This window comes from Phyllostomus discolor, chromosome 2 (genome assembly GCF_004126475.2).
Source record: "Phyllostomus discolor isolate MPI-MPIP mPhyDis1 chromosome 2, mPhyDis1.pri.v3, whole genome shotgun sequence".
Classification (NCBI taxonomy): Eukaryota; Metazoa; Chordata; class Mammalia; order Chiroptera; family Phyllostomidae; genus Phyllostomus; species Phyllostomus discolor.
Window position 1 is genome coordinate 208,678,179 of NC_040904.2, and position 9,835 is coordinate 208,688,013.

The window sequence follows — 9,835 nt, forward strand, 5'->3', positions numbered from 1 at the left end:
CAGCTCAGATGCCGCCTCCTCCAGGAAGCCTTCTCAGACCCTCCTGGGCCCCCAGCACGCTGCAGCTGGCAGGACACCATCAGCTCTCGGAATCCGCTTCCTTCACCTCCACATCCCCCACACCCAGCCCAGTGCCCAGCACACAAAGTAAGCTCTGAGAGGCGGTTACTGAATAAAGACGGACAGATGAATGGAGGAAGAAGAAAGGAGGAAGGAAGGAATGCCAGTTTTTGGATGCAAGCGGGCTGAGGTCAGGAAGAGCCCGTGGTCAAGATGGCGGCAGGCCCGCTGGCTGGCCAGCTCTCCAGGGAGGACCAGCCAGGGCCCGGCCACCAGCAGGCAGGCACAGCAGCCAGGATTTACACTGCCTGGCTGTGGTCTGTCCACCTGCCCTCCCTTAAGACCGGCCACACACATCTGACACATGGCCGGCTGAGGTTAAAGGTGAAGTCCGTAGCCAAGGCAACACCTGCAACCTTGCGGTGAGTAGCCAGCTGCACTGGAGAGCAGGAGGCCCCGTTGTGCCGTGGCCCCACGCTCTGCTTCTTTCACTGATTCTCAGTCACGATGAGGAAGGACGCCCCAGGGACCAGGGCAGCCCCTCACCACCAAGCCCAGGAGTGACGGACGGGCATCTACAAGGTCACGCTGGGGTCTGGAGTCAGAGCACCTGCATTTGAATCCCTGGTCAGTCTCCATATCTATAAAGTGGGCATAATTTCCTCCCTCATCATGAGAATGAGGGAGGAAATGAGGTAAAAGCACTGGCACAATAAAATGTGTTATTATTACTATTGCTATTATTAGCAGAGCCAGGAGGCCTTCAGCCCAGACATCCTGATCCCCACCCAGTGAGCGCCCTTCCCCCAGAGCCTCTTCCCTTCCTGCCCACCATCCCCACCTGCCCTCCTCCTGCCGGGCAGTGCCAGCCTCCACTCGGGCAGTGCCAGCCTCCACTCGGGAGGCTCAGAAGTCCCCAGCCGCTCGGTGCAGCAGGGGCCCGCCTCCTGTGGCAGACTCCTCCCAGTGTCCCTGCCACATGCGAGGGTAAGGCTGCGGAGCACAAGGACGGCCTCTGCATCCATCCCTCTGCAGCCCAGAGAGCAGACGCAGTGGTCTGCAGTGCGGGCCACACAGCAGGAGCCCAAGGAGTCTGGGTTGTTGACTTGGCAAAGACATGTGAGGTAAATAATGGGCTCTTCAATATTTCAAAACGAGACAAAAACTTTTCAGTGGCTCCTTGCCACCACCTTTCTCACCCCAGAGATTTCCAGACAAGTTCCTTGCATCCGCATTTTCTGCAGTGCAGAGATCACTAACTGAATGGCATCCTAAAGCTTTGCCTGGGCCTCTGTGTCCCCAGGCCCACAGGCACCGCTGAGAACTGAACTCCACTCACGCTACAAGGACGGGGGCGGGCGGGGGGGTGGGGAGCCCAACTCTGAGCCAGGCTCTGGGCGAGAACCTGGGACCCAGGGAGGAAGAAAGACCCACCTCTGGCCTACAGGTCCCTCCTCACAGTCCTGTGGGTTCTAAAATCTCCCCCCACCCTTCCAGACCGGTTAGATTAAGTCCCAAAACTGTTCCAAGTGCCTCATCTTTATGTTTATCAGACAGGAAGCTGCCTTCTCCAGCCCAGTGACTTCATGCAAAACACAGGAAACGTGGTGGCTTTTGAACACAGACGACTCTAAATAAAGGTGCCTCTGCTGCTTTGTAGCAGCCCTTTTAAAAAATGCCTCAGCCAGCTCATAGCCGGCGCCGACGTAACAGGCTGAGTGGTTTTGTGTGGTGAGAAGAATGCAAAGGTTGCAGGCCTTGAAAACCTCGGCATCCGAGCCCAGAAAATCTTTTGGCAGGTTCCTCAGTTATCTTAAGTCACCGTACCTTTGGTGGCGGTATGGGAACAGGCTTGCTGGACAAATTTCAACTCTTCAAAACCTGAACATATATTTTCTACTGTCTGATGAGGGTGATAACATAAAAAGAAAAAAAAGTGGGAGGGGGAGAGAGAAAAAGAACTGCACCGCCTTAGATAGATTTATGTGTGAATTGCAGCAAGCCTAAAAAGGCAGGGATCTCCACGTTGCAGACGCAGCGACGGAGGCTCCTGCGTGGCAGGAGAAAAGGTGAGGCCGGGTCCCAGTTCCACCTGACCCCAAGGCTCTTGTGGCGTTGTCCCCTCTGCTGTGGGGTCTCAAACTGAAAATACAACCAATTGATCATCCCAGACAGCGATGTTCAACCTTTTTCATCTCATGGCATACATAAACTAATTACTAACATTCTGCAGCACACCAAAAAATATATTTTTTGCTGATCTGACCAAAAAAAAGGTATAATTCTGATTCATTCAAACCAGATGGCTACTGTGTTGGGTGTTGTCTTTTTCATTTGGCAATCTGCGGCAAAGGAGGTCAGCCCGCTGACTAAAGAGTCAGGTACTGCATGCTTTAAAAGTTCTTGCGGCACGCCGGTGAGCCTGAGCATGCCGGTGAGCCTGAGCACACCGACCGAAAATCACTTCTCCGGACATGAAATGACTTGAAATTACTAGAAAGGAGGACTAGCTGAGGGACACCGGGAAGCAGGCGTGGCTCCCGGCATGGCCCTCCCTGCTGCCTGGCCCTCCCCGACGTGAGATATTGATTTTTGAGCTGTGGGAACTTTCGGCCTAAACGGCCCCGTCCAGCTGGAAGAAGTTCAGAGAAACCCAAAACACCTCCCACCCCGTTTCTTAACCCTAGTGCTCACCCCAAAAAAAGAAAAAGACTAAGGGTGTGGAAGAACAGACTCTTGAGGAAAGATTAAAGGAGCTAAGTATGTGTTACTTGGCTAAACAGCACATAAAAGGGATGATAACAGTTCAAAACCACTTTTAAATGAGGCCACATGATTTTGAGTGAAAGGCACTGGGGGTGGGTGAAACCGGGGGGCCAAAGCTTTCTTCTACCCCAAAGCTTTCTTCTACCAGTTCACAGTTGAGCTCGGGCAAACCACTCCTTCCCTAACGGAGGGGGGGGCGGGGACGGGCAGGGGGATTACAATGTCCCCAAGATCCCTACCAGTGCAAACATTCTCTAATTCTTAGTTCATAGGGAGATTTTACTGTTTTGCCGATTTTTCTTTTAAGCAGGATGTCATTTAGAATGAGTTAAAACGAAAGGAAAAGAAATCTTAAGACTCAAGTTCCCAAAATGTAAATAAATACCCATGGAAGTAAGAGAGGGACCTCCCTCAGAGGCCCCTGGTCCTCGGGGTAGTCCAGCAGGGCCAAGGACTTGAGGGTGGGGGAAGATCAACTCCACCTTCAACTTCTCCAAAGGCCCAGCCCAACCTGCCCAGGCAGGAAGCCACACCCTTCAGTGGCAACTTCCGGAAGGACCTGCAAGCCTCCCTCCAGCCTCAGCCTCAGCCTCAGCCTCGGCGGGAAGGGCCCTAATGGAGTAGCCGACAGGGCTGAAGAAGAAAGTAGCCACAGAAGACGTCCACGTGAGAAATGCAAGGTCAGGCTGGGGAGAAGCCCCGAGAAGGCCTTGCCCTCAGCCAAAGGCCAGCCAAGAGCCTCTTCTGGGCACCCCCTGCCCAGGGGCCAGGATGTTGTGTCCCATTCGAGGAGCTGAATCACCTCGGGCTTGAGAAACGAGTCAGCAGAATGAGGGCCTGACAAATTCCAACAGAGAGGCCAGCCTGTTACTTTTTAAAGAGACGTGCATCAGACACAAGAGGGCAGCTCCCCTCTGGCCTCCCAAATGTCTGGTACCATCAGAGCACGAGGGGCAGGTGGGGGCTGGGGGGCAGTGAGGGAGGGGGGTACATGCCAGCACTCAGCCCTCAGCCCCATGTGCTGGCCGGCCCATTTTAGACCCAGGCTCATTCTCTACACTCGTGTGACTCATGCCGTTCCTCCAGGAAGCCCAGAGGCTGCCTGGCAGGGACACAGGCCTGGCTGAGACCCTGAAGGGGTCTTCCACTGTCTTTGCCACAGAAAAGAGCCAACTCAGCAGCAAGCAGAGCCGGCAGCCTCTCCAGAACCCACACCATGCAAGACCAAGATGCTCTTCATTGAGAAGGGGATGGGGTTTGAAACACCCTTCTAATCCCATTTTCAAGAATTTGGGCTTTTCCACTATTAATACAGCAGATGCCTGGGGGATAACTGGGAAAGAAGTAGGAGGGGGCACGTTAGTGGTTGCAATGACCCCAAGTTTAGAGGACCCAAGAGAATAAAGGCCTGGTATAGACTTCTGGTCAGGGTGGACTCCCCAGGAAAGGACCCCTGGTGATTGGGTGCCAAGGGAACTGTGGGGAATCTGGCAAAAGGTTACGCTGAAATACTTTCCAGACACGTAGTGTGGGGGTTCCTTTTCTCGTCCAGCAAAGAAAAAGCAATCATCTACCATTTTCCAGACTAGGAGGGAGTGGATCAGAGCAGACATTTGTTTAAGGGGTTACTCTGGTGACAATGTGACATCATGGAGAAGAAAACAGGACCCAAAAATGTTCCAACCACAAGAGCAAGTCAGTCCATTTTTAAAACTTCAATCCTTCTTTGCACACAGTAGGCACTCAATGTGAAACTTGGAATCTGGAGCAATGCATTTTAAAGCTGAGACCTACAAGACTGGCCGGCCAACCCCCTTATTTGTATAGGTAATAAAGATAAGTTTAAATTTGTGATGACTTAAGGACCATATACATAAAAAGGCATTTAGTGAAAAGGAATACCCACCCCCCACTCCTACTTCCTGGGTCCCCTCAAGAGGCAACCACCATGACCAAAGTCTCCGTGTCTTCTTCCCAGGCACCAGGCCAAAGCGACCCGGCACGTTTCACACGGAGGGACCACCACGCATACTCGTCATCTCTCTAGCTTTTCCACTTGTAACATATCCTGGAGAGCATGGCCTCTCTGTCCACACAGACCAGCCTCATTTCTTAACGGGCTGCGAGGGCTGCCGCTGCACAGCTGTGCCAGGACTTATTCGACCCTTCGGATGGACAGTGACCCTGCTTCCCGTCTCCGTCTATGGCCACGCTGCAAACACTATCTCGGACATTTCCTTTTGCACATGAGTTTGTCTGTGGGGTGCATTCCTAGAATTCAGACAGAAGGACCGACTAGCCTTGGAGAGACACAGCCAAACTACCTTCAAAAAGGCGAGTGGTTACAACTCATGCTCCCATCGATGGGGCATGAAAGTACCTAAGAAACTGGACCATCTTGGAGAAGTTATAATTACTGTATTTTTCAGTCCCCCAGCCCTCTTGTGCGTAATCAGCAGTCTCGTAAACCGGTGTGATGTCTTCGTAGATGATAAGGGCACTTTCGACCAATGTCAAATGTTCTCGCAGGTACGGCTACAAGCCAGGTCTCCAGACACCCAAGGTTCTTCCTGTGCCAGCCTTGGTTACATCCCAGATCATGGGAAACCATGTTTTAGAGTTAAAACTGCAGTTAGTTCGCGCATCTCCTGCCCAGGCCAGGGCCCTGACTGAAATGAGACTGCACAGCACAAGTGCATGACCAAGTGCATCTGAAAGCATCAGCAGACAGGCCCCAGAACCACTTGCGTTTTTACCACTTAGGTTTCACAGTGCTGCACACACACGCACGCACACACTCACACACCTTCTCAGAAGTACAAAGAGCACTGAGCCAGGAGCCAGGAAAACCATCTACCCCTCCTCGTCTCTTTCCAACCCTGACAGCCCAGGGAATTAAGACTGAACATTTATATATTTTCTTAAAAGCTGCACAAAGCCACTTTACATTCCTTACATGGGTCCTTTACGTACCTTATATGTTTTAACCCGCACTTCCAACCCTGCACAGTAGAAGTCCTGATTCCCACACAGGTTATGTGACTTGCCTAAAGTCACAGAGCTAGTACCTGGCAGGTTCAGGGCGGGAACCCTGTTCCAAAACTCACAACCACACAGCTCCCAGCTCCGAGAGTGGGAACGCTGTCAGTCACAGGAGGGCTCCATCCTGTCCTCGCCAGAAAACCTGCGCCCAGGGGCTCAGCGCACCAAGGGTTAAGGCCCGGGCGGAGAGGCAGGGACTCTGGGGCTGCACAAAGAGAAAAAGCACTTCCTGCCCCTGAGGCAGAGATGCTGTGTTGTGCTCAGCAAATTAGGACGTTTGTTTAATTAGGAGGACACACAGATTTTGTTATTCTAAATATTTCTGGAACATGATGCTTGAGAGGAAGCCGCTAAGGCTTGGATTTTTTTTTTTTTTTCTTTTTCCTTTGCTTTGGGTTTCTTTCTCCCCCAAGAGAAGGGTAGGGCCCCCGCCTCTGAGGAAAACAACCGCCAACCCCTCCTCTCCTTTTGAAATAAGATGTCAAGCTGGTAAGGGCTGTCTTAAGTACTTTACTGCAGGATTAGCGACAAAGAGGAAGTGAAGAAAGCACAGGCCAGCCTGGCTTCTCTAGCAATACCCTACCAGGCTACACAACAATGCTGCATTTTTCGAGTGTGCTTCTCTCCTTTTAAAAAGCTAACAGATCCTTGTTTTGTTTTTTCTGGAGCAAGAACAGGCGACAGGCAGGCTGTGATTAACATGCGTCCTTCATCCTGCAAGAGGGAAGTTGTCCCATCTCCAACCCTGAGGTTAAAAGTTTAAAAATAAAAATCAGAATTCCAAGGCCCTGACCCTCCGTTTCCTCTCCCGTCGCGTGCCCTTCAGACAGGCAGCCCCACTGAACGCACCTCTCCGGCGGCCCTTCCCCGAGCAGAGCCTGCCAATCCGGGCGCCTGCATCTGCCAGCACCTGGACCTGCCCACAGGCACTGCCAGGACTTGCTGAATGTGAAGAGTAGAGCTCTTTGGTGTCACCCCGCAGCCATCTGGGGGGCACAGCGGCTCTCAAATTACACTGAGCAATCTCTTGACGCTTTTAATTACCCCTCAATTACCCACTAAATGAGTCCTCACTTTCCAACACCCAGTGCTTCTCCTCCGTTCTGCAAACCTGCAATGTGCTCCCTCCTCCAGGCAGCTTCCCTCCTGGCCCCAGACAGAAGTGGCCCCTCTCGGAATTCCTGGAGTCCTTTGTCTATGGCATGCTTGCGACACGCATCAGAGGCTGCCTTTGTACTTCAGTCACTGGGCCACTATTTCCTCTTGAGGACTGTAAACTCCTCAAAGGCAGAGGCCTAAGGATCTCCCCAGGAAGAGCTGGCTCCTTTCTCCCAATCCCCATGACTCACAGCACCTTTCTGGGGTCTCTGTCATCCTCGCCTCACCCTGGAGTCATCTACGGATTTGTCTCAGCTCTCCCCTAGGTGCCCAAGGGCAGGGACCAGGTCTTACTCAACCTCACATCCCCCACCACCTGGCAGAGGCCCTGGCACACAGAAGCCAGTTAAATATTTGCTCAATTACACATCTGTGTACCCTCCCCCACCGGACCCCTAGCAGCCTTGAATATAAACTAACATTAGTCAAGTGATTGGCCAAACAAGCCTTAAAGCGGCCTCTCTCCTTACCAAACAGGTAATAAACCACCAGGTGAGTTAGCAGGCGGGCCTCGGACAGCGAAATCAGAAATGGCCACAGTGCCGCAGGAAGGAGCTAAAGCTCTTCTTCCCCTTCCACACTTACTCAACAGTTACTTTGAAATCTTGTCAAACCCAGAAGAGAGCAGTGGACAGAGAAGTGGCCCAGCGACGGAAGCCGCCGGTCTCCAGGACCTGGGTGGGGGCTGGGTGGGGCCGCAGACAGCAGCCCTGGCAATCACCCCGCCGCCACTTCAAGACAGCCAGCAGCCTTGTCCTGGAGGACACTCCGTTTCGAGGGGCGAGGGACAGAAGAGGGATACAGTCCTGCCCTGGGCGTGGTCCCAGGGCTGGATGGGGTGAAGACCCCTGCACAGGGACCAGGGGGTTGGGAGGGGTGTAGAAAACCACGGATCTGACCCACAAAGGAACGATTAATAGCCGGGGCCTGCCTAGTCCTAAAGGCACAGGACCCAGACCCCCCCCCCCAGGTGCGGCGGAATCAGGTGCGCGCCTGGGCGGCACGGAAGGCTTCGGGCACTCCCGGGCCTTCCTCTCCCAGAAGGAAGTCCCAAGTCAAAGGCTGAGGGGCTATTGGAGAGCAGGGAAGTCTTTCCTGCCTCGCAACCCCGTGCCCGCCTTGTCCCTCTTTCCCACGTGCCCACTCGCACCTCTCGGGTCCCCTCCTCCGCCAGCCCGCTCGCAGCCGGGCGAATGAGGAAGTCGCGCGCCGAGGGCGGAAACCGAGCCGAGAGCAATGTCTGCGGCAGGATGGCCCGATTCTGACTCAGGAGGACGCCCTGACAGCTGCCAAACGGTCCCCGCCTGCCCGTTACCTCCTTTTCGAAAAGGCCTAGAAACTTCCGAAGGAACCGCAGCCCCGGGCCCCCCACCTTGTCCTCACCCCTCTGGGTCCAATGGACACCGGCTCCCCGGAAGGGGTTAAAAAGTTTGCCCAACTTGGGCACTGGGCGAGGCGAGGGCGGGGCGCGCGCCCCGGCAGCAGGGGGAGGTCGAGGCTCCCGGGTGCCCCGCCGCGAGAGTGAGCTGGGCAGGGGTGGGGGTTGGGGAAGATGAAGGGTTTCCGGGGAGCGCTGGTCACGAAGCGTTCCTCTGCTCCCCGAGGCCGCGCTTCCAGCGGCGCCTTCCCGGAGCATCCGCGTAGGGGTCCCGGTGCCCCTCAGGAAGGATGCGGTATCCCCGCCCGGCCCCGCAGCGTTCCCGCCCGCCCGCGCCTGTCGCCGGCCACGCCGGGGCCGAGAACTACACGTCGGCCCGCCTTGCCCCAGACGCCGCGCGTCCCGTCCCCGCCGTCCCCGCCCGCCTGCCCCTGTCGGGACAGGCTGATGAGGCTCACTTACCTGAACCTGGATGTGCCCCGGGGAACAGGCGCTGCTTCTCCCGAGAAGGCTTTCTCGAGCGCTCGGGCGACGGCGGAGTGGGGCGAGCGCGCGAGGCGGGAGCTCCAGCAGGTCAGCCTGGCTCAGTCTTCGGTGCCCTGCCCAGGAACCGCGGTGATCTGCGCGCCTCACCGCACCCAGCCCCACCGCCTTCCCGCCACGCCCCGCCCTCTCAGCCGCCAGCCCATTCCGCGCCCGGCACCGCCTCCGAGGCGAGGAGGAGCCTGGAAAGACGGTGCCGCCCTCCGGGACGTCGCACCCACTCCAACCCGCTCCAGGTCTTGATGGACGGACATCTTGACCTATGGAGATGGTGGGAGGAGCCTCTGTGCCCAGAGGGGTGGAGATTCATCCTCTCCAACTCTCCACCCTCTCCACCTACCCTCCCTCTTCCTAGGCGGGAGCCCCGCCTCCAAGGGCGGTTCCAACGGACAGCCGGGTTCCAGGAGAGGATTGACACAGAGAGAGTCCAATCGGGAGAAGGGAGCTCTCAGTCACTTTAGAGCCGGGATGTTGGTGCATTGCCGGGTTGCGGGTGAGGCCGGGCGGGAGCTGCCTGGGAAGGTCTGGGATTCTGACACCCCGCCCTGCGAACTCTCTTCCTTGACGCATGTCATCCCACCAGAACGGATTATTAAGTACCATATATGGAAAAAAGTACTATTTTACATAATTATGATGTCTGTGGGGCGGACCAGGACCCGGCCCCGGACTCCTTGTGGGCGCCCTGAGTTCGACTCCTGCCGGTCTCCATAGACTGGGCACACCTGCCTTCCTTCTTTCAGCCTCGAGACAGTTGCTCCAGCCGGGTTCCCTCTGCCTGGAATGCCCTTCCAAGCCTCTCTGGCTCTACATGTTAACTCACACATTTCCCTTTTAGGTATTTGTTACAAAATGTTTTCTTGGTTTGAAGTTGTTGGGGGATTTTTT

The 9,835-nt window shown here is 55.2% G+C and overlaps 1 protein-coding gene across 1 annotated transcript in view; it reads right to left on the reverse strand.

The window, feature by feature from the left end:
- The window catches only part of LOC114513341 (myosin-9), an 88,181-nt gene extending 79,129 nt beyond the window's left edge, over positions 1 to 9,052 (reverse strand). Inside the window, exon 1 of the mRNA XM_028532632.2 lies at positions 8,867 to 9,052. The gene's annotated coding sequence lies outside the window, so the exon portion shown is untranslated. The remainder of the gene's footprint in view (positions 1 to 8,866) is intronic.
- Positions 9,053 to 9,835: the final 783 nt, after the last annotated feature.